Source organism: Anabrus simplex, chromosome 1 (genome assembly GCF_040414725.1).
Source record: "Anabrus simplex isolate iqAnaSimp1 chromosome 1, ASM4041472v1, whole genome shotgun sequence".
Lineage (NCBI taxonomy): Eukaryota > Metazoa > Arthropoda > Insecta > Orthoptera > Tettigoniidae > Anabrus > Anabrus simplex.
Window position 1 is genome coordinate 566,782,748 of NC_090265.1, and position 25,858 is coordinate 566,808,605.

General features: G+C 41.3%; 1 protein-coding gene across 2 annotated transcripts in view; it reads left to right on the top strand.

Moving 5' to 3' along the window:
* Window positions 1–25,858, top strand: part of LOC136857150 (rhotekin) — a 471,474-nt gene that overhangs the window by 266,480 nt on the left and 179,136 nt on the right. The window lies entirely within an intron of this gene.

Below are 25,858 nucleotides of genomic sequence, written 5' to 3' on the forward strand. Positions count from 1 at the left end.
AGAATAGGACAAATGGCCGGGAAAAATGTGTTACTTTGAGATACTGAAAGTTCGAGTAATGTAGGTTCAAGATATCGAGGTTCGACTGTAGTTGTACACCTCATATATTTACCTTATTAAAAATGAGTGCAACTATCCTCGCCTCAGTCTCCCTCTGCTTCTCTTACCCTCCATGGTCGATTTCATTATTAGCCTAGATAACCTGTCTTCGTCCACCTGTCTTACATGACCCCATCACCGACGCCTTCAAGTCCATCCCTAACAGCTTTTGTCTCATCATTCTGAGTACCTTTCTGCCATTATTCTCACCTGTGTATGCCAACAATCATTCTAGTTTAATTCACATCTATTACTTCCAACTTATAAGTAGTTCAGACGGTAGAGCGCTGGTTTTCTGAGCCCAACTTAGAAGGTTCGATCCTGGCTCAGTCCGGTGGTTTTTGAAGGTGCTGAAATACGTCAACCTCGTGCCGGTAGATCTACTGACACGTAAAATAACTCCTGTGGGACAAAATTCCTGCACCTCGGCATTTCCGAAAACCGAAAAAAGTATTTAATGGGACGTAAAACCAATAACATTAGGTTATTAATAATGTATCCTGTGTCCAGCCTGCTTTCACGTCCATATTTTTAGTGACCGATTCGATTACGAGAAATTTTTCTTACCGTAATAATATTAAAATAATTCTCACAAATGTATTTTTGTTGATATACCATTACTTTTGGTCACTGAAATTCAGTATGGAACATGGCCCATAGAGAAAATTCAAAAGCAATGTTCTCGACAATATCGGTGATATGAAGGTCGTTATTTCCATCAGAACATGGTTATGTGCGTTTCTCTGTAATGGAAGCATATCGAATGGTAACAAACGATGAATCCTCCAATAATAATAATAATAATAATAATAATAATAATAATAATAATAATACTGCCTCTCCCATAATGTCCTTCATTCTTCACAGCCATATAACCTTACTTCATATTTCAATCACCTCTCATCCTATCCCTGTCTTAACACGAGATCCACTAATAATTCCATCCTTGATTTACCTACCCATAGAACTGCTATTTACGAGCATTCATTCACAGTACTTGCCTGTCGTGAGTGGAACCTCCTTCCTGGAAGTATCAGAGGAATACGTGCTATCTGCACCTTCAAAGATGCTTCTTGAAGACATTTTATGCATGAGTAAGGTTCCTATGTAAATTTTATGCTGATACGCACAACCATTCTGTTATCACGGATGCCCTGGTATAAGAAATATTCTTAATCCTTTTCATCAAATGTTATTAAATTTCACACACCACCTTTTTTTTTACATATAGGATATTAGTTTTATGCAATTTTTCCTTTTTCAAGACTGTTTTTATTATCCATATGTTAATACTGTCTTCATACTGCACATATATCTAATTGTTGCAATACTACAGTATATATATATTCCTGCGCCTGGTTAGAGAACGCCCTGCCAGCTAAAATAAAGCAGTGGTCTCCGAAGACCGTAAAAGTAGTTAGTGGGACGTAAAGCAAATAACATTATTATTATTAAAATAAAGACTTGCTTGCTTGCTTGCTTGCTTGCTTGCTTGCTTGCTTGAACTCTTCCGGGACAATATTCCGGTGGGTCGACGGCCCCAAAACCCACAAAAGTTGCTGGCCAGATGTAAAACCAACAACATTATTAAAACCAGATGAGGCTAAATTCTCCGGCCCGGCCAGGAATCGAACCCGGGCCTCTCTTAACCGAAGGGCACAACGCTGACCATTCAGACAGAAAAAAATACTCATTTGTGAACATTTTAAATTCAAATCTCATTAAATGTGGATTGGTACAGTATGTAGAATCTTCGAACACATGAAGGATGTTCTCTGCAAACTGTTTGGGTGTGGGGATCATCTTGTAGTGTGACAATGGCAGTCTTGAGAAAATATCTTTGTGGTGAAATCGGAAGGAAGCACTCCCCTCAGAAATAAACAGAGCTCGTGTAGAAATGAACTCTAGCACTGTTCTCGTAAGTTAGAGAATTTATAAAGAACAGTCTCTTTGACTATGTAGACAAACAGAAATAAGAACATTCTGATAACAGCATGTTCCAGGTTGTAACTACCCTCTCTCTAAGCTTTCAAGAGCATGCGAGTCGAAGCATTCTAGTATATGCCTGGAGATGTTGAAACCTCAAAGGACCATTTCAACGATAGACAGTAGTGACATCTGAACCGTGGGGCGTTGTAGCGGAGTGGGTTCGTAACTACTTCTCTCGAAAGCGGCCGCGCTTCAAATTTTGGGCAGTCAGGTGGAATCATTAAAAGGAAAGGTCTCGTTCCCGAGGTTCGGATTCATCGTAAAATTGCTTCCGTAGCTATGAGCACGATATCAACAGTCGCATAAATCTGCCAACTTGCCTTTGTTATGAAATTTAAACCATCTGTTTTCGTAGCTGTGGATGTTATTCAGTTTGACCCACAGTACTACGATTGAGCTGTTCCGGTCAGTCACTCTTGAATTCTTGGTCAGTGAAATGAGTGCTCCAGTAAGCGAAGTCAACAAAACAGAGAATCACTGCTATTACACTGCTGTCTCATCGAAAGGAAGGAAGCAAACGTGACTGTTGAAATCATCATAGCCACGGGACCTTCAGTTTTACATAAAATCCGAGCTACAGGGACTTGAGGTTTCATTTCAAAAGTCCCTCATGGATTGGCCAGGATTCGATTCGTGGCTACTCTGTTGATAAGCTAGTAACTATACCGTTCGGCTATCACCCCCGTGTTTCATCCAAAATTCAATATGCGATTTTTGTATTAGGTGCCTAATTCGCTTTGACATTTTTTTTGTACATACTCGTCCTGTTGTGCCTGCTGTCATTTCTTGATGGATACAGTACTTGTGCATCCATCTCTTGACACAGGTCAGAGTAAAGTGTAGCTTCCACCGAAGTCCCAGTCAACATCCATGGCTGTGACATTATGGAAGCTGCTGGGGTATGGGTAGTGCTGAGTAATGACATTCAGAGCACGGCTAGTGCATCGGAGTGTTACGAAAGGTGCTGCTCATAGGGTCAGTCATGCTGCAATAGTACTTTCTGACCCAGTGAGGAAAGCAATGGCAAACTACCTCACTCCTCATCTTGCCTAGTATGCCTCATTTTGGTGCTGCCATTGGTTTTTGGGGTTTCCTTATAATCGCATAACCTTTGGTGGTGTTATTTGAGGATCCAACCAGCCTCTGGGCTGATGACCTAACAGATACTCGTCCTGTATGTAGTTTGAGGTTCATGTTTTGTATTCTCCCATCATCTCTGAGTTCACCACCATCATCATAATACAGTATCTGCTCTTAATATTTGCGACCTCGATATGTTACCGAAGAACCACTGAAGTAACATCGTAAGCTTTTGGTGTTTTCAAGGTGAGAAGGCCAATATACAGTACAGTATTTGCTGTTGTACCTGTCCTTTCCTTGCTGAAATCATTGGCGAATAGTAAGATAAAATGTTTGTTTGTTTGTTTGTTTGTTTGTTAATGTGGAAAACATTTCTTAACACGCAACGTAAGGGTCCTCATACTACGAAAAACGTAAAATTAAGCAATTTCCTTAATTGTGCCGAAAGTTGAAGGGCTAGAGGGCCCGGAAAAGTTTCAAATTGTGCGTCTTTAGAAAAATATTCGAAAATCACTTCCGGACAAAATGCAGTTCCGGGAAAACAACCTAAAAGCGCTTGTTTCTCCACTCGTTATCTTTTTTTTATTCAAATCCTAGCCAAATTAACGTATTTACATACTCCTTTCTGTAATGTATCCTTCCTTGGTTCAGTACCGTAAGGCTTTTTTTAAATGTCCACACCGAATTTAGTCGTAAAGGCTTAAGTGAAACTCTGCCTTGACTCACATTGGCGCTTTTAGTGGTGCTTAAGTGAAACTGCATTGACTCACATTAGTGCTCACAGGGGTAGAAAAAGTCAAACTGCTAATCTAACCGACCGGATAACGATGATTAAGAAAAGGATTGCAATATTTAGGAGTGAATAAAGAATTTCGTAATTTGATCAAAGTAATCGTTCTTCGGCATTGTACTAAGACATTATCTGAAAATTCCTCAAGTATATAAACTCACCTAGAAACTGAGTATCATTTACCTCAGAAATTCTTTGTAAACCATGTTTGTGGTATTACCTTTTCGGGCTAAGACGACCATGCGACATTCAACTGCACATGTGAGAAACAGTCTTCTTTCAAGTCGAGAAAATAAATATATGTTGTTTTTTATGCGAGATTCCAAAGATTATTTTTGAGATATATATAAGTATCCCCATAAAAACAATTCAACCCCTTGATCAGTCATTACCCCACCCTCACCCCCATCTAAGTGTATTTTCCGGAAACACAAATACGTGTTCTTTATTTTTAAAGGAGATTCCAAATACCAATTTTCACGTTTGTAACATCTTCAGTTTCTAGGATGTAAGTATCCTCATTAAAATAAGTCAACTATTTTTCGCTTCTTTCACCCCCTGTTAAGTGAGTTCTCCGAAAACAAAAATGTGCAGGTTCCTGTATTTTTTTTTGCTATTTGCTTTACGTTGCACCGATACAGATAGGTCTTATGGCAACAATGGGATAGGAAAGGCCTAGGAATGGGAAGGAAGCGGCCGTGGCCTTAATTGAGGTACAGCCCCAGCATTTGCCTGGTGTGAAAATGGGAGACCACGGAAAACCATCTTCAGGGCTGCTGACGGTGGGGTTCGAACCCACTATCTCCTGGATGCAAGCTAACAGCTGCGCGCCCATAACTGCACGGCCAACTTGCTCGGTGTCTGTATTTTTAAAGGACTTTCCAAATTAACATGTTAACGTTATGACATATAATGTAATAATAATAATGTTATTTGTTTTACGTCCCACTAACTACTTTTTAAGGTCTTCGGAGACGCCGAGGTGCCGGAATTTAGTCCCGAAGGAGTTCTTTTACGTGCCAATAAATCTACCGACACCGGGCTGTCGTATTTGAGCACCTTCAAATACCACCGGACTGAGCCAGGATCGAACTTGCCAAGTTGGGGTTAGAAGGCCAGCGCCTTGCCGTCTGAGCCACTCAGCCCGGCGACATATAATGTAGATAAACCGCTACTCATTTTAAAACTTCACCCACTTTTCCAATTCTTTTCGGCTCCTTCACTGGATTTTCCAAAAACAAAAGAATACGTGTATCATTATTTTCAAAGGAGATTCCAAATACCAGTGTTCATGCCTGTACGTCTGTAACACCTTCAGTTTTTGAGATAAATGTATAAGAATAAATCAACTTCTTCACTTCTTTCCACCCCTCTCCCGCCTTAAGTGGACTTTCCGAAAACAAAAAAATGCGTTTTATTTTGAAAGAAAATTCAAAATACCAACTTTCACGTCTGTAACAGCTTCCGTTTTTAAGATAAAGTATCCGGATAAAAATATTTCATCTACTTGCTTACTTATTATCAACCCCACACCCCTTACGTCGATTTTCCAAAAAAAAAAAAAAAAAAAAAAGAGAAATGCGTGTTTCATCATTTTTAAAGGAGATTTCAAATACAAATGTCAACGTGTGTAACCTTAAATTTTTGAGATGTAAGTCTCTCCATAAAAATTAAATTATTTCACTTCCTTTCACCTTCCTCCTTAAGTGAATTTTCCGAAAAACAGAAAACTTGTTTCTCTATTTATAAAGGAGCTTCCAAATGCCAATTATCACGACTATAACATCTTCAGTTTTGAGTTATGTGTATCCTCATAAAAAGGGATTAAACTCCTTTTACACCGCCCCATCCCAAATTGATTCCCCCCCCCTCATGCATGTTTATTTTTAAAGGATATTCCGAATATTAATTTTCAGGTCAGTAACATCTTTAGTTTTTTAAATATAAATATCCTTATACAAAGTATTCAACTAATTATTCAATTAATTCACCCCCTTTCAGTAGATTTTCCAAAGACAAAAGATTACGTGTCTTTACTTTGAAAGAAAATTCCAAACACAAATTTCCATGTCTGTAACATCCTCAGTTTCTGAGATATAAGTATCCTCATGAAAAGAATTAAACTCTTTATTCACTCCACCCCCTCCCGTTAAGTTGGGTTCCCCCACTCAAAAAATGCGTGTTTCTTTATTTGTAAAGGAGATTCCAAATACCAGTTTCCACGTCTGTAACCTGCAGTTTTGAGATATAAGTTTCTAAAAAAAAGAACATTTTTACTTCCTTTCATACTCCCCACTCAAGTGAATTTTTCAAAAATAAACAGTACCCGTTTCTTTAAAAGAGCTTACAAATACCAATTATCACGACTGTAACATCTTCAGTTTTTGAGATATATGTATCCTTGTAAAAAGAATTCATCTCCATTTTCATCCCCCCTACCAAGTTGATTCCCCCCATAAAATGCGCGTTTCTTTATTTTTTAAAGGGCATTGCAAATACCAGATTTTACGTTTGTAACATATTTAGATTTTTTGGTTTATATATATTTAAACAAATAATTCAACTACTTTTTCATTTCTTTCACCCCCCGGTTAAGGTTTTCCCGAAAACAAAAGAATACGTGTTTCCGTAGTTTTAAAGGAGATTCCAAATACCAATTTTTACGTCTGTAAACTTTTAGGTTTTTGAGATATGGATATCCTCATTTTAATAATTCACCCCCCCCCCCGCCCTTTTGGCCCCCCTTAGCGACGGAATATCCAAAAATCCTCCCTTAGCGAGCACCTACATGATAATATGAATGTATCCCCAAAATTTCATTTCTTTATGTCCAGTAGTTTTGGCTCGGCGATGATGAATCTGTCAGTCAGGACAAGTTATTTTATATATATAGATTTACCTAAAACTCGTCGCTCATATCCCTGGGATGTTTTGACTTTGAGTTGGTTGCCTAAAGGGCTGGAACTGTGAATGTTTGTTTTGTTTGTTTGATTGTTTTTTGTTTGTTTGTTTGTTTGTTAAGTCTTCAGCCTGAAGCTGGTTAGATTCTAGAACAGCACCACCAGACATAATGCCATTATAGGGAAACACCAAATAACTGATGGTGGCGCCATAATGAAGCGTATGAGACATGATGAGGAATGAGGTAATTTGCCATTGTTTTCCTCACTGCGCCGAAATGTGCTTTTGCAGCGTACTGACCGTATCATTCACGCCTTTCGCACCAACCAGACTCACTGACCGTGCTCCGAATGTACGGTCATTGCTGGAGTCCGGGTTTTTAAGCTATTATAGGCTTATTGAAGTGAATAACAAATATAGTCTACCAGCACAACGGTAGTGTTATGAGCATTGCGTAAACGTTAGGAGTACGGCCCTATCATAACCCCTAGAATTTATATTACTCTTCCTACACAGTGGAAGAATGGGCCCGATGACTCCTAATAACCAAATTAGTTTGCATTCTAACCTACTGCTGCCTAAATATGCGGAGTCTAGTCGTTACTCAGCAACTTCCAAACTGTCACAGCCATGAACAAGACTGTGACATTGGTGAAAGCTACGTTCAGTCATTACCGATCTTCATTTAGGGCAGTCGCCCAGGTGGCAGATTCTCTATCTGTTGTTTTCCTAGCCTTTTCTTAAATGATTGCAAAGAAATTGGATATTTATTGAACATCTCCCTGGGTAAGTTATTCCAATTCCGAACTCCCCTTCCTATAAACGAATATTTGCCCCAATTTGTCCTCTAGAATTCCACCTTTATCTTCATATTGTGATCTTTCCTATTTTTAAGGACACCACTCAAACCTGTTCGTCTGCTGATGTCATTCCACGCCATCTCTCTGACAGCTCGGAAAATACCAATTAGTCGAGCAGCTCGTCTCCTTTCTCCCAAGTTTCCCAGCCCAAACTTTGCAACATTTTTGTAACACTACTCTTTTGTCTAAAATCACCCAGAACAAACCGAGCTGCTATTTTTTGGAATTTTTTTCCTGTTCTTGAATCAAGTAATCTTGGTGAGGGTCCCATACACTGGAACCATACTCTAGTTGGGGTCTTACCAGAGACTTATAAGCCCTCCCCTCTACATCCTTACTATACCCCTAGTTACCCTCAATACCACGTACATAGATCTGTAACCTTTATTTACAATCATATTTATGTGATTTCCCCAATGAAGATCTTTCCTTATATTAACACCTAGGTACTTTCAATGATCCCCAAAAGGAAGTTTCACCCCATCAACGCCGTCATTAAAACTGAGAGGACTTTTCCTATTTGTGAAACTCACAACCTGACTTTTAGCTCCGATTATCATCATACCATTGCCTACTGTCCATCTCACAACATTATCGAGGTCATTTTGCAGTTGCTCACAATATTGTAACTTATTAATCACTCTGTACAGAATAACATCTGCAAACAGCCTTATCTCTTATTCCACTTCTTTACTCATATCATTTATGTACACTGACTGACAGAGCAAATGCAACACCAAGAAGGAGTGGTTCGAAAGGGATGAAAGTTGGGGAAAAAACAGAGACGGCACGGACGAATAATTGATGTTTATTTCAAACCGATATGCAGGTTACACAATGCGCACGGCATCGACTCAGTAGGATGTAGGACCACCGCGAGCGGCGATGCACGCAGAAACACGTCGAGGTACAGAGTCAATAAGAGTGCGGATGGTGTCCTGAGGGATGGTTCTCCATTCTCTGTCAACCATTTGCCACAGTTGGTCGTCCGTACGAGGCTGGGGCAGAGTTTGCAAATGGCGTCCAATGAGATCCCACACGTGTTCGATTGGTGAGAGATCCGGAGAGTACGCTGGCCACGGAAGCATCTGTACACCTCGTAGAGCCTGTTGGGAGATGCGAGCAGTGTGTGGGCGGGCATTATCCTGCTGAAACAGAGCATTGGGCAGCCCCTGAAGGTACGGGAGTGCCACCGGCCGCAGCACATGCTGCACGTAGCGGTGGGCATTTAACGTGCCTTGAATACGCACTAGAGGTGACGTGGAATCATACGCAATAGCGCCCCAAACCATGATGCTGCGTTGTCTAGCGGTAGGGCGCTCCACAGTTACTGCCGGATTTGACCTTTCTCCACGCCGACGCCACACCACTCGTCTGCGGTGACTATCACTGACAGAACAGAAGCGTGACTCATCGGAGAACACGACGTTCCGCCATTCCCTCATCCAAGTCGCTCTAGCCCGGCACCATGCCAGGCGTGCACGTCTATGCTGTGGAGTCAATGGTAGTCTTCTGAGCGGACGCCGCGCCGGGAGTGCAGGCCTCCTTCAACCAATCGACGGGAAATTGTTCTGGTCGATATTGGAACAGCCAGGGTGTCTTGCACATGCTGAAGAATGGCGGTTGACGTGGCGTGCGGGGCTGCCATCGCTTGGCAGCGGATGCGAGGATCCTCGCGTGCTGACGTCACTCGGGCTGCGCCTGGACCCCTCGCACGTGCCACATGTCCCTGCGCCAACCATCTTCGCCACAGGCGCTGCACCGTGGACACATCCCTATGGGTATCGGCTGCGGTTTGACGAAGCGACCAACCTGCCCTTGTCAGCCCGATCACCATACCCCTCGTAAAGTCGTCTGTCTGCTGGAAATGCCTCCGTTGACGGCGGCCTGGCATTCTTAGCTATACACGTGTCCTGTGGCACACGACAACACGTTCTACAATGACTGTCGGCTGAGAAATCACGGTACGAAGTGGGCCATTCGCGAACGCCGTGTCCCATTTATCGTTCGCTACGTGCGCAGCACAGCGGCGCATTTCACATCATGAGCATACCTCAGTGACGTCAGTCTACCCTGCAATCGGCATAAAGTTCTGACCACTCCTTCTTGGTGTTGCATTTGCTTTGTCAGTCAGTGTATATAAGAAAACATAAAGGTCCAATAATACTGCCTTGAGGAATTCCCCTCTTAATTATTACAGGGTCAGATAAAGATTCGCCTACTCTAATTCGCTGAGTTCTAGAAATATAGCCACCCATTCAGTCACTCTTTTGTCATTTTTTGCCAGAAGTCCACTATGATCTACCCTATCAAATGCCTTAGATAGGTCAATCGCGATACAATCCATTTGACCTCCTGAATCCAAGATATCTACTACACTTTGCTAGAATCCTACAATAACCATTCCTAAACCCGAACTGCCTACTATCGAACCAGTTATTAATTTCGCAAACATGTCTAATATAATCAGAAAGAATTCTTTCCCGAAGCTTACATGCAATACATGTCAAACTGACCGGCCTGTAATTTTCAGCTTTGTGTCTATCACCCTTTCCTTTATACACAGGTTTGTGATAAGAGATGCAAAAATACTGCATCCATAAACAAATTGCTACAGAGTGGAAGATCGAATGAGTGACCTACCGGTTGTCCCTCATTTACTTAAAAATATGATCATGCATTTCTATGTAGGCAACAGTTGTTTCTTATCTCGTAGGCAATCCCGTTCAACTAACACGTGCCGCGATAGTCCATCCTTACTTCGTTTCTTTGCATTTTTCACCAAATAAAACGTTATCCTCTTTTACATAATGCTCATTTTTTGTCTCTCTCCATAATCTGGTTATTATTTCTCGCTGTTTTCTCCCAGAGTTCCAACTTTCATTCTTCCTTCTCACGTCTGGTACTTCTTTTTATCTACTTTTCCGTTGTATTTCTCCACTTTTCTAATCTTTCTGCATTACCCGCAGCCTGCTCCGCGCCCATTATCTTTAATCTACTTTTTACACATTCTGTTGAATCTTCCAAATCTGAGAGGCATGAGTTGAAAGGCCTTGCTTTCAAGTAAGACTGATGGTTAAAAAAAAAAGAAGAAAGAAAAGAAAGGATTGTAAGAGGTTTCCTCTTGGGAACAGGAGCTTCGGAAACAGCATCCCTGTACTGTACTTCCAGAGTATCGATATATTTCTAGTACTTAACCGTCTTTTTTCTTTCTTACATTCTGTTAAAGTAGGTTTATTCCACATGACGTTATACGCCCCCCATCCCCGCCGTACTTTACGTAGGCTTGTAATTTTATTGTTTTGTCCCTTGAATGAACGGTAAGCGGTCCTCCTGTAATACGTACATTATATGTCCAGTACTAACCTCAGTAGCACAGTTTGTTAGTCGCTGACCTTCTGCTTCCAAGATAGTGGGTTCGATCCTTACTTAAGTCAGTGACGTTTGAGGGTGGTGATTATGTTTGAACCCTTTGTAGTCTAACGTAAAGTTGTTTTTACACCTTGCCGTCCACTGCCGTGCTCAGCAAGACATGAGTTTAAAGTAGTATATAGTATGTCGTAATGTGTACTGCGCGAAAATACGGTCTATTAATTAGTTCAAGGTGTAAATCATAGTCTGCAATTTTTATGTCGTGCCTGCCCCCCCCCCCTCCCCGGCACCCTTTGGGAACATAAAATTGCTAAATCCTCCCTTATTCTTTCTTGCTCCACACTATTCTTATTTTGCACAAAAACTGCTCTACTGCTTGTTCCTATAAATATAATAATAATAATAATAATAATAATAATAATAATAATAATAATAATAATAATAATAATAATAATAATAATAATAATATGAGAGGCATAGTAACGCAGTCGCTTTTTTTGCTAGCTTTCGCATTCCGGCGGCCGAGATTCGAGGACCTTTGATACGGGGTTGAGATTTTCCCGTGAAAAATCACATGGACTCAGGAAGAACACCCAGTGTATATTTATGCATGACCATGAAACAGAGTTAGCCAATGTATTCGTCAAATAAAAAAGAGCAAATCCACTTACACTAAAACTAAATAATATCCTTGATCGCAACAAAGTTGAACATTTTTTAGCAGAATAATTCTGTATTTGTACGTAGGTCAAGTCATAAGTCACGGCAGCTATTTTTTTTTCGCGAACAGGAGATAACACGGAAAATCTAAGATATGCACTTGGAAACTTACGGTATGTGCTTGCGTATGATGCCACTAGATGGTGTATGTAAAGAACAGTGTGGGTCTAAGCATGGGTCCAATTGGGTGCCACGTCACTTAACTGAGGTACAGAAGTGGACTCGTTACGAAACATGTCGCATCGATCTGGAGAGGTTTCAGCAAGAAGGACAAATCATGTTGAATCGCATTATTGCAGTCGATGAAACATGGGCATGTGCTTATGAACCTGAACTGAAGAGGCAGTCAAGTGAATGGCGTCGTCAGGGGTCACCATGGAAACACAAGGTCACCAAAATCAGTCGCCCAATAAGGTTATGGTAATCCTGGCATACGATGTTCAAGGTGTTCGTGTGTGTCATCCAGTGCGTGAGGGGCACAATGCAGTTTATTTCCTTTTTGTTGTACCAATTGCGCCGTGCAGTGCGAACCAAACGTCCAGATCTTTTGGACAACGCCATAATCCTACACGACAACGCGACAGCTCACACAGTAGCCATCGTTCAACGTCGCTTACAACGGTGGGGATGGGAGGTTCTTCCACACCCATCTTATTCGCCTGATTTGAGCCCATGTGACTATGTTCTAATCCCCAAAGTCAGGAAGCCATTACGTGCACAACGGTTTGCTAACAAAGAGGACATCGTAACAGCATTTCGGAGAGAGGTGTCACACGTTAGCGATACACATGCAGCGAATGGTATTCAGCGCCTGTCCCACCGCTGGCAACGCACAGCGAAAACCTTGTGTGATTATTTCGAAGATCTGCAACCAGTGGAGACCTGTCCTTTGTACGTAGTCTTGTGTATTTGCTGTCTATACCATAATAAAACAATGTTTACCAATGGCCCGTGTTCTGTCACTTTCCTACGAGAATCTCCTGAAGTCAGAATTTGTCTTCAGGCACTGTACATGCCCTATATTTCCAAATGCATATCTTGTCTTGTCTCCTATTCGCGAGAGAAAAAAATAGTTGGCATGACTTATGACTCGACCCTCGTATTACTCGAAGGTATCGACGATTTAATATTTCAGCTAACTCGGAAATGTTAATGATTGCATGTACGATAATCTGGGGATGAAGAAATTGGTTCACTTCACTTCAGACACCTTGTCACTAATTAGTTCTTTACTAATTCACATCTATGCTGCTTAGATCGATTAGAATGTTTCTAACATTTATAAGCTTATCACTTATGAATATTAATAATATTGCCAAAACACGCGGTAACATGGACAATATAAAAGTGTATTCAGTAACAGTCTTTAAAGGTGAATTAGAGTGAGATCATAGCCGCGCCCCTTTCATTACTCTCAACCCCCTCCCCCCCCCCCCTCAACTTCGGGGGCCGCTGCTGTAAATTAATGTCGACAGTTACCGTACATGGTCTCTCATATAAACTCAGACCGAACGCACGGTGTTTGTACTCTGCGCTATGGCAGCTGCCTCAGCTGAAGTTATGTCGTGCGCGGCCGCCCTTCTTTAAGCGTGTATGCGATATTATATGAAATCTTACCTTATAAAAGATGCTGGAAGTGTCGTCCTTCCTGGGTTATACAGGCATTGTATCTGGTAACCACATGCTGGCTGACGCGAGTGAGTTCTGCCACTGTAATGTTTCTGATTTCATCTATACTTAATATTATAACGAGGAAAAATTTGTTTGTTTGTAATGAATAGGCTCAAAAACTACTGAAATGATTTTAAAAATTACTTCACCTATAGAAAGCTACATTGCCAGTGAGTAACATGGGCTCTATTTTATTTTCAAAACAATTCGAGGTGGGGGGCACGGGGGGAGGGAGATAAAAATTATGGGCTAATATAGGCAAAATATCGAATTTGTCGTATAAGGACGAGACAAAGCTCAATTTAATCCTCTTGACGCAAAGAACATAACTCGGTAAGCCCTTCGGGCCCTAAAACCAACCGTTACGGAGATATTGGCACCACGCTACCACTGCTCTAGAAATCGGTTAAAGTAATGGACTGCCGTAACCATGGCAACGTCAGCTCCAGGATTCTACATCAGCGAAATTATCTACAATAAATCACAAAAATCTAACATGTTACAGACATGAAAAATGATATTTGGAATCCCCTTTACAAACAAAAGAACACAAATATTTGTTTTCAGAAAATCCACTTAAGGGGAAGGGGGGGGGGGGGGATGAAACGAAGTGAGGAAGGAGAATTAATGAGGATACATATATCTCAAAAATGAAGATGTTACAGGCTTTAAAATTGGTACTTGGAATCTCCTTTAAAAATGAACACACTCTTTTTGGAAAATCCACTTAAGGGGGTGAAAAGAATAAAAAGCGGGTGAATTTTTAAAATGAGTATCTTCTTCTTCTATCACTTCATCCACACCTGTGGGGTTGCGGGTGCGAACTGTGTCGCACATGTGAATTTGACCCTGTTTTACGGCTGGATGCCCTTCCTGACGGCAACGTAATCTATACTTCTATACTAATATTACAAAGAGGAAAATTTTGTATATTTGTTGGTAACGGATAGACTCAAAACTACTGAACCAATTTTGAAAATTACTTCACCTATAGAAAGCTGCATTGCCAGTGAGTAACATGGGCTGTATTTTATTTTCAAAACAATTCGAGGAGGGGGGCGACGGGGGGAGATATAAAAATATGAAAATAATAGGCTAATATAAGCGAAATCGAATTTGTCGTACAAGGACGAGACAAAGCTCATTTTAAACCCCTTGACGCAAAGAACAAAACTCGGTAAACCCTTCGGGCCCGAAAACGATGTTTTAAGGCCCTAAAACCATCCGTTACGGAGATATTGGAACCACACTACCCCTGCCCTAGGAATCGGATAAAGAAACGAAAAGCCGTAACCATAGCAACGCCAGCTCCAGGATTCTACAGCAGCTAGATTATGCATGTTCGTTTGGGCATAGCTGCCAACCAAAATTGATACACATATGACTTACTATCTGGAAAAAATAAACTGTTGTGTAAGACGCTCATAGCACTCCTTTGGACGGGGATGGAAAGGGAGTGAAGTATAAAAATAATAGCCCCGGAGATCTCCGTAGTACAGCGACCAGCGGTTGCCGACGGGCCTCGATCTTTACGTACTGGCTTAGGTTTCAGCATTTTGCGGAGTCTGTTACCTATAGTTTAAAGTATTTTCTATCAAATCGTGGAGTAGTAGGACCACTGATGTTATTAGTGCCGATATTTTGGTCCAATTTTACGATCATTGTAACCATGAAAACAACCTATATACTGTACACAATTGTCAAGATGGTGCGCCCATGACTTGAAAAAATGTCTCAATATTTATACTCAGATTCATTATATGATGTGCGACATGAGTGACAAACCCTGAGAATTATTATTCTCGATAATTATAGTAGTTTATTTTATGCATCACGTATTTCCTTGATCATTTGTAATAGTTACGAGATGTCGGATCAAACAAATACATTCAATAATATTTATATTTGTGGTACTATCTAGCGGAAGTATACTTACACTAAACCTGCAGCTTTGTGAAGGGAGCAGGTATATCTAGGTGGGAATGAAGGCCCCATGAAGAAAAGAAGGTACACTATAATTCCAAACATGACAAATAATTTCTACGTACTTAAGTAAATACACCAGTGATATAAATATCTAATGAAGTCGCTCACACCGATAGTGTGAGTAACTAAAGCCAGTTTCTGATAACCCGTACGAAGAACGGGTAGGCCTACTTCTGCTTGATCAACTGTAACTACAGTATTCTGAACCAAGAACTAATTTTGCCATCAGCTCTCATTGTGGCCTGAGTGACAACATCATTGCCCTTGACTCCTTAACCTTGAACTCGTCATATCTTTGGCAGAGCTAAAACCTTTTCCCTTGCATCTCCGTCATGCGCCTTCACTAGATGTCAGTTAGGCGAATATCTTTTCCCTGGGTTCACTGTCATACACCTTCTCTAGATCTCCGACACAAAAGTATGACATTATTATTATTATTATTATTATTATTATTATTATTATTATTATTATTATTATTATTATGCTTTTATTCAGTTGCTTATTGTAGGCCTACAGTGAAAATCTGGTCTAGAGCTCTGAATTCCATCCATCTTTTCTGCCAATATAATAATGGCCTGCGGCAGATCTTTCGATTGACACCTATAGGCGACCTGCCTGTCTGTAAGCGTGGGGTCCTAGCTGTGATGAATTATAAAGCTGAAAGCGGCACACACTCAGAAATAACCAAATAAGTTTAAAATCCCCGACCCGGCCGGGAATAGAACCCAAAATATTTTGGACCAAAGGCCAGCACGCTATTTAGCCATGGAGCCGAACTCTCCTACCAGTGATCCCACTGTTCTTTTCGATAAGGCACGTAAATACTTCGTGTAGTGACCTCGGTCGATGTGGATGTACAGAAGTGGTAAGTGTTCGCAGGTCTGGACGAAGCGCAGTAACAACTGTACCTCAAGACATATTATGTTCTGAATAATGCGTCCCACACACATGAGGTGGTTTGGTCCCATTGCACGTGATGAGAGAATGACTTCATCGCTCTGTTCTACCACAATCTTCCCAGTGGTTTGGCCTCCAGACAGCCACTCCTTGATTCTTCGTGCGTACTATAGTATCCATTATTCAAAGAGTCTTTGGTTTTTCCATTGTTTAAGAGGAAAATTGCTGATAGCTATGCAGGCTAAATGAGGTTTCAACATAGTCAATTTTTGAATCTTCAAGAAATTACCCCCACTGATATACATATTAGTGTTGTCGGAAATGTCTGCGAGATGATGACATGATTAATATCGACCACTGATGTAGCTGGAACTTATTTCCATTCATTAACTTAACACTGTTTCAAATGACAACAGCCTTCCTCCTGTATGTCTGATGCCAATAGGTCATAAGAATTGCTAATAAATTCCGGTTACTGTATTTTTCTACTAGATCATATTTGCGAACAAATTCCGACGCCCCTTTCGGATTGTTCATTTTAACCTGTAGACCATTTTGAAACCAATAATAAATAATGTTCTTTGCTTTACGTCCCACTAACAACATTTTACGGTTTTCGGAGACGCCGAGGTGCCGGAATTTAGTCCCGCGAGAGTTATTTCACGTGCCAGTAAATCTAACGACTCGAGACTGACAACACCTTAAAATACTACCGGACTGCGTCGGATCGAATCTGCCAAGTTGGGATCAGAAGACCAGCGCCTCAACCGTTTGAGCCACTCAGTCCGGCAATATTTTTGAAACTATTTTGAGAATACCGTATATAAATAAATCAAAAGTTATAATATAAATAACATGCCAATGTAAGAAATTATTACATCTGTGATTAAATAATTGCATTCTTTAAAACATTTTCCAGTGTAAAACATAACATCAGACATATCAATCACAGCCATTCTAAAAGTCACTTCGAATGCCAGGATGGAACTTAGCATATAGGCCACGATCTCGTCCTTTCCCATATAAGGCCCAATTAGATGCGAATGCAGATTCGTACTTACACTATAGTCACGCAGGTTACCAAACACCATGGCACAACAGCCCCGAAGGGTCATGGCCTACCAAGCGACCGCTGCTCAGCCCGAAGTCCTGCAGATTACGAGGTGTCGTGTGGTCGGCACGACGATCCTCTCGGCCGTTATTTTTGGCTTTCTATCCTGGGGCCGCCATCTCACCGTCAGATGGCTCTTCAATTGTAATCACTTAGGCTGAATAGACCTCGAACCAGCCCTCAGATGCAGGTAAAAATCACAGACCTGGCTGGGAATTGAACCCGGGGCATCCGGGAAATAGGCAGGCATGCTACCCCTACACCGCGGGGCCGGATGTTACACAGGTTATTAATTGTAATTCGCAGACACTAATTGTAAGTACACAAAGCCGTTGACATGGTGTATCAAGACTCTACACTGAAACCTGAGGCGACAACAACAACAAAAGTATATTATTATTTCAGGTTTTTGTAGCCGATAAGAAGCTTAAACGATTCGAACTCTAAGCGAAGGATATACTGAACAGTTTCCTTTTCGTCGCACCGACACAGGCAGGACTTTTGGCGACGTTGGGATAGGAAGGGACTAGGAGTGGGAAGGGTGTGAACATTGCAAATCGCAGAAAACCATCTTCAGGGCTTCCGCCAGTGAGTTTCGAACCCACCATTTTTCGAATGCAAACTAAGAGCTACCCGGCCCGAACCGCGCTGTCAAGTCCCTCGGGCCTCCTATTATCAATCCATTCCTATGCATCTATTTTTTATTTATAGATCTAGCTATTTTAAGATTCAGAAACGTAGGAGGGATGGAGCTCTTGATCTCAGAATACTATTAATTTTTCATCTTTGCTACATCATCACTAGCTTCTCACCAAGGTGGCCGCGATTCGAAGCCGGATTTATGAAATGAAAAGTCACGTCCCTATGGCTTGCTTGATATTTTATAGCTGTTTTCCGCCACTGTGGTTTATACAGTAGCATATTTGCTTGTCTACCAAACGAGTTGAGTTTGTGATACTGGCTATGTAGCTGTGAGCGTGCTTTCGGGAGATGGCGAATTCGAGCTATACTCAGCAGTCCTCAGAATGGTTTTCCGTTGTTTCCCATTTTCATGTCGGGAAAATACGGGGCTGCATCTTAATTAAGGCTATGACTGAAAGATTCCCAACCCTGCTCCCAGAGTAGCTGAAAAACTGTCAGTGAGATGAAAAAGAAGGAAATAAACTTGATTCCCACTAGAGTTTAGTAATAAGAAACTTGATTTCCACTATAGTTAAATTTCCAGCCCTGCTAATAATTGTTCGTGAGATTGGATAATATTTAACTTAGATTCGTGAAAATGTAATTGAGTTGAGAAGCTCTCAGTCTGGAGGAAAATGCTGGGATGGTACCGAACATGTATATTATAGCTGCTTCCTTCCCAATTAATTACAAAATATCTCTCTCTCTCTCTCTCTCTCTCTCTCTCTCTCTCTCTCTCTCTCTCTCTCTCTCTCTCCTTCTAGATCCATGTAATTGTTCACCGCAACATCTCTCTCTCCTTATTATACAAACAATAAGTTGTTCGTCCAATTAATACGTCGGTCAAGAAATAAATTTATTTTTAAAGTTAACTTACAATCCAGCAAACATGACTGTGGTTCTTGACTGCAGCCCATTGTGAATATTTCGCGAACAGCCATGTCTTGTCGTGTGTTGTCTTGGGCTGGGGAAAAATGTTTCGCCTCATGTGTTTCCACTTGTACCCGGCGAACAAGGCCAACGGGAAAGGAGTGCCAGTGAGCAGCTGTATATGGAAAGTGGGCTCGTTATTCGAGTATATTAGTGTAAATATACAGTGTATCTGCGCCTGAGCGGTCGCAAGTGTACTTCATTAACATCTTAGTCACGTTCTGTATATAAATGGAGTGCTCCTTGTTTTGTTTTTTTTCTAAATCCGAAATTAAGGGCAAGGAAATATAGGATCAGTATAGTCCTTTATGAGTAATCTATAGAACCGAACATTTCCTTCTAAATTCTGATCTCAAATGCTGGGTAAAAGAGACTGGATAACATAGGTCGGTAAACAGTTCGCGGCTATGCACATAACAACGCCTACATAGTATTTGAATTCTACAGTATTTTGCCGCTTTATGTAAATGGGAGAAATCTCGTGTGCATGTGTGTATGTAAGTGAGAGAGAGAGATGGAATTGGCTAGCAGACGACGTTTATATTCTGTAGAGTGTAAATAAATACCTCCTCCAAGCCTAAACATAATGAAGGGAGGGGTTGGAAGCGACTGAACAAACCATCATGAAAACTATCAGCATACAATTTAGCGTTATTAATGTTGTATTACCTTATCTCTATGTAGGCCCTAATCGCCTGTGACTTATGAGGCATTGGCCCCTTGTTGATCCGAAATTGTTAGAACAACGAGTAAAGTCAAAATGACTGATAGATAGAAAAAAATCACCGGGCGAGTTGGCCGTGCGTGTAGAGGCGCGCGGCTGTGAGCTTGCATCCGGGAGATAGTAGGTTCGAATCCCACTATCAGCAGCCCTGAAGATGGTTTTCCGTGGTTTCCCCATTTTCACACCAGGCAAATGCTGGGACTGTACCTTAAGGGCACGGCCGCTTCCAACTCCTAGGCCTTTCCTATCCCATCGTCGCCATAAGACCTATCTGTGTCGGTGCGACGTAAAGCCCCTAGCAAAAAAAAAAAAAGATAGAAAAAATCAGTCTTAAGACAACCGTGTTTTGAAAAAAGTGGAATCGTCTACAGCCTAATTACAGTCTAATGAAAAGTTTTCTGATAGCATATACCGCAACATTCTAAGTGATTTAATTTTATGCACACGTTAATGCAGAACATTATCAAGGCAGGTTATAATCGGATACTCGAGTTTGTTCGCCTCAGTATCCCTTAAAATGAGACTAGGACGACTGCGTATACTTCTGCTTGTTTCTATACCATTGTTATTTCTATCCATCATCTTGGGATACCTCAGGTTATAAGAATGAGAGTTTTAATGGAAATTTCTTGCTAGGCATGTGGTGTACGTTTCGAAACTTGTTCTCGGACATGTTCCGTGCTCAGCCCTTTTTCCTCCTTTTCTAAAAGAATATTGGGATTGTACATGTTGCAAAGTCAGGTGGCCCCGCCTCTGTGTTCTAACGTACGTAAAAGCATAATGCTTCATTAAGAATCTAATGCCATGTATCATATTTTATCATATCTCAACAGGAAGGGTTGCCTATATGGAACTGATTCGGCACCTATAAGCTTGCAATTGGTACATAGTGAGTTGAAAATTCACCATCGGTGACCCCGAAGATGGGTTTATGTAATTTTCCCTTTTTGTACTTGAAAATGCCAGACTGTACATGAATTATGACTATGGTCGTTACAATCCCAATCTTTTTTCAAAAACCCCATTGACGAAACCGATATAAAAGAGTTACCAAAACCCCAACCATCACGAACCACATTAACTTGCTGATTATGTACGGGTCATTGTGAACATTTCCTATGGACCAGGTTGGGGAAAATCGTACTTCTACTATTTTGAAGGGGTAATATTGAGGACCATGAGAAATGTTGAAGGTGGGAGCCTATGGTTCGGAATGATCAATTCTATGATCAAAACATCCAGCGCCTTATAGGTAGGCAACTTCTCCGTCATTCGTGAAGCGTGGCGATAACCCCGTCTCATTGCAGAATGCATGTTTCTAATCTTAATTGATAAGACCTAGCAAAGAGATAGACCTACGAAGAGAAACAAAGAGCAGAAATATGCATAGGTACACATTTGTAATTTTTTTTGGCAGTGGGGGAGCGTGTTTGTTCTTTATAGGCGCCTAGTTCTTAAATATTGCTAAATCTGCAAGCTGAGGCTATTCATAACATCCGGGTTCCTAGTCTGTTGCGTTTGCGCCAAACTGTATTATCTGTAGTAATACAACGAGAGCTTCAGAAATTGTTATATTCGCGAGCAACGTAGTTTGCGAGTGAATTTATCTAGAGAGAATCTGGTGCTCACGTTATTTTTGTTTTGACTATTTAGCGTATAACTACAGAATTAAATAATCAATCTTTATAACTAGGGCTCGGCCGGGCTGAGTGGTTCAGACGGTGGAGGCGCTGGCCTTTTGACCCCAACTTGGCAGGTTCGATCCTGGCTCAGTCCGGTGGTATTTGAAGGTGCTCAAATACGTCAGCCTCGTGTCGGTAGATTTATTAGCACGTAAAAGAACTCCTGCGGGACTAAATTCCGGCACCTCGGCGTCTCCGAAAACCGTAAGAGTAGTTAGTGGGATATAAAGCCTAAAGCCAATAACATTATTATTAACTAAGGTCGGAAGTTGAGGAAAAGTCCTTTTCTTCTCGAATGTCCGAAGACGAGGCCCAACATAATATTTGTTCATTCTGGGTCATTGTAGGCCTTCTACGCCTTTTTCTGCGTTTTTTTGGATTATAGGTCCTGTTTAGCCTTTTCAAGGTCTTAACGGATTTTTCTGCGAATTCACCTTGTTTCGACTACATTTGTACTGCCCATTCTCAATTAGAATCATCGTTAGTTCATCCATCATCTCTTTAACATCCTTTCTGTAGTAAGAGAGAAATGAAGATGAAATGAAATGTGCTTGAAAGAAAGCAGGGTATGAAGTTATATGCAAGTTAATTACATTATTGAAAAGAGAAAAAATTGATGTGAGTGTTTTTGAAGAGGGAGATTCAGTTGATTCAAGTATGAACCCTTAACAGCCGTTAATGTGGAGAGAAGTTTCTCGATGTCTTGCAACGTGCTGTCTGTAAACGAACGATCCCTTACATCTACGAACCTGTAAGTGACTATTGTTGTATATTGCAAAGCCAGCTGAGGTAAGGCTTCCGAATTCCATTTCCTGTAACCCTCGTGTGGTTAAGCCAAATATGATTCCAGTTATACTGATGTCAGTTTCTTTCTCCAGGTTGTCCATTGCGGGCTCGCTGATTTCATTGTAGGAGGAAAAAAGATTTCTTTCTAGATTCTGCAAGTACTATAACAAACACGGAATTTCCTTTTTTAATTATTTTAATCTAAAAATACAATATATAATGGCTGAAAGAAGAGGTATTCCACTCACATTTTTGCACTGTATGTTGCATTCCTCCAGAATTTTAAATTTTAAGGTACTGTATTCCTTCATTAAATATATAATTTAAAAGTTACGAATGAATTATGGATCTCATTTTTACGTCTATTTTGCCAGTTTAGGTGCTTGTTAGTGGATATTTTTAGGTATTTTTATAGTCTTCAACTGCCGAGCCCCAGCAATAACATACATCTTCATTATATACTGTTATTCCTTTCAGCGTTCAGTCTTTAAAGCCTCTGTGAATTTACTAAACGCCGCTGCAATCCTCTATTTGCAGTAGTGCCAATGAAAGTACTGTACATAAATGTAAAACAAATCAAATATATATTCATAACCTGACAGAGAACAAAACCTTCAGCATGGAAGTACAAGCATTTAAACTGTTTGGCTGGTAACGTTAACGTATGTGGTGATGATGGACAGTTGTTGATTGGTTGAAGTTCCTGATATTTTATACAGGATTGGTAATTGGAGCGTCCGCCTCTCTGGTGTAGTGGTTACTGTGATTAGCTGCCACCCCCGGAGACTCGGGTTCGATTCCCGGCTCTGCCACGAAATTTGAAAAGTGGTACGAGAGCTGGAACGGGGTCCACTCAGCCTCGGAAGGTCAACTAAGTAGAAGTAGGTTCGATTCCCACCTCAGCCATCCTGGAAGTGGTTTTCCGTGGTTTCTCACTTCTCCTCCAGGTAAATGCCGGGATGCTACCTCACTTAAGGCGACGGCCGCTTTCTTCCCTCTTCCTTGTCCATCCCTTCCAATCTTCCCATTCCCCCGCAAGGCCCCTGTTCAGCATAGCAGTGAGGCCGCCTGGGCCAGGGACTAGTCATCCTCCCCAGTTGTATCCCACGACCCAGAGTCTGAAACTCCAGGACACGGCCCTTGAGGCGGTAGAGATGGGATCCCTCGCTGAGTCCGAGGGAAAAACCTATCCTGGAAGGTAAACAGGTAAAGAAGAAGGTAATTGGAGCAATGAACTAAATATTCTATAATATAATTCCTTGTTCAAATTCGTTCTACATCATTCTTTTCACTATGGAAAATGAAATTTTATTCAAGCATTTTCAATAGGAGTGGACATTAAAGTTGAAAAATCTGGAAATAAACCAGTGTTAGATGAACTCCTGGCCGAGCTGTAAATTTAACATCTGGTCGTTTGACTGCATTTTCAGGACTTGTGAAAAGAACAATTAATTATTTTCAAAACGTACCCAACAGGTGGTGGCGCCACACTCCTTCGCTTAGAGTTCGAATAGTTTTGACTTCTTATCGGTTGCAAATCCTGGAGTAATAATCTACTGTTGTAGTTGTAATCTCATGTTTCAGTGTAGAATCTTGTGACATCGTAATCAACAGCTTTGTGTAGGCCCTACTTAGTGTCTGCGAATTATAGTGAATAACCTGCGCGACTATAGTGTAAGTACGAATCTGTATTCGTATTTAATTGCGCATTGTATGGGAAAGGAAAAGGTTGTGGCCTATATGTTAAGTACCATCCTGGCATTCGTCGGGAGTCGAAGTGACTGCTAAAATGTCTGTGAGTGAGAGTTTGATGTGTGTTTAGACACACTGTACAGACTGCTCTAGACTGTAAGTGACGCTGGAGTGCTGGAATTTTGCCTTGACGAGGGATCTTTTAATGTGCTAGTATACAAAGGCCTAATGGTAGGTACATGTGACATTTTGAGCATTATTATAATATGTCAACCGACTGTTATGAGTTTTAACTCTGAAACTTAGAGCATTGAGGGTGAGTGCTTCAACCAACTACGATACGCAGTCGTGTCTGCAAAAGGTTAATCTGTTAGGCTACCCCGATTGCAAAGAAGACCTCTCACAGCAGTGATAATACAAGCTTGATTTACTTAAGATAGTAATGTAGCCTTCATATTACATTTTCGTAAAAATTCACTATTGAAGAATATCGAATATGAATTCGAATATGAATTTTATGAGATTTGAAATTTATCTTTCCAAAGTTTGAAGTTTCCCTTTTTTTGTTATTGGCTTTACGTCGCACCGACACAGATATGTCTTATGGCAACGATGGGAAAGGAAAGGGTTAGGACTGGGAAAGAAGCGGCCGTGGCTTTAATTATGGTACAGCCCCAGCATTTGCCTGGTGTGAAAATAGGAAACCACGGAAAACCATCTTCAGGGCTGCCAACAGTGGGGTTCGAACCCACTATCTCCCGAATACTGGATACTGCCCGCAGATGAGCGACTGCAGCTATCGAACATGGTAGTTTCCCATTTTAGTGGACTGGTAGTACTGCTTAAACAACCTGTATCAATCAATCAGTGTCAGTCAGTCAATTAACCAATATCCGCCTCAGTAGCGTAACGGTTAGTGTTATTAGCTGCAGTCTTCGGGGGCCCTGGTTCGATTCCCAGTACTGCCAGAAATTTAAGAATTGGAGGAAAAATTAGGGAAATATGTTTTGAACGCATGTCATGCTCCACAAAACAATTCCTCACACCCAGGTATATTACCAACTAAACCTTTGTTCTTTATCGTTGAAGTATACAAAAGAACATCGATGGATCCGCGTTCAATTTCAAAACACTAACGGAAATGTCCAAATAGGGGCGAAAACAAAGTGATAACAGTCCTCCAGGGTGGATTTTTTAATCACAGTTGGAGAGCTTCAGTATGGTGTATGTCCTCCACGAGCATATATCACAGCTTGGCACCTACGTTGCGTTATCAGGTCCCATTCTTCAATGCGAGTCTGTTCGAGATCTTGGAGATTCTGTGGTGAAACAGGACGCCCACGAACACTTCTGTCAAGCCTATCTCACGCATGCTCGATGGGATTAAGGTCGGTACTCACTGCTGGCTATTCCATCTCTTGAATGTTCAGTTCTAGCAAGACAGCGCTGCTGATGCGCTCTACATGGGCCCTGACATTTTCGTGCAAGAGTACGAATTCAGGGCCAACACCGTATGCAGCAACCAACACATGTTGTAGCAATATCTGCTCGATGTACCCTGCAGCGGTAAGATTACCACGGACGACAACAAGATCCATACGGCCAACAATACTGATGCCACCCCACATCATCACAGAACCTTGTCCGAATCGGTCGCCTTCCTGGACAACATTTGGCATGTACTGCTCACCACGGCGTCTCCATACACGTTGACGTCCATCACGCTGTGTCAGGGGAAATCTGGACTCGTCCGTGAACAACACAGGTCTCCAGTGGCGAAGTTGCTAGTTGACGTGGGTACGGGCAAACAGAAGGCGAGCTGCGCGATGTTGCTGCGTTAAACGGGGCACTCGAACAGGACGTCTGAGTCATGAGGAAACTTCTCTT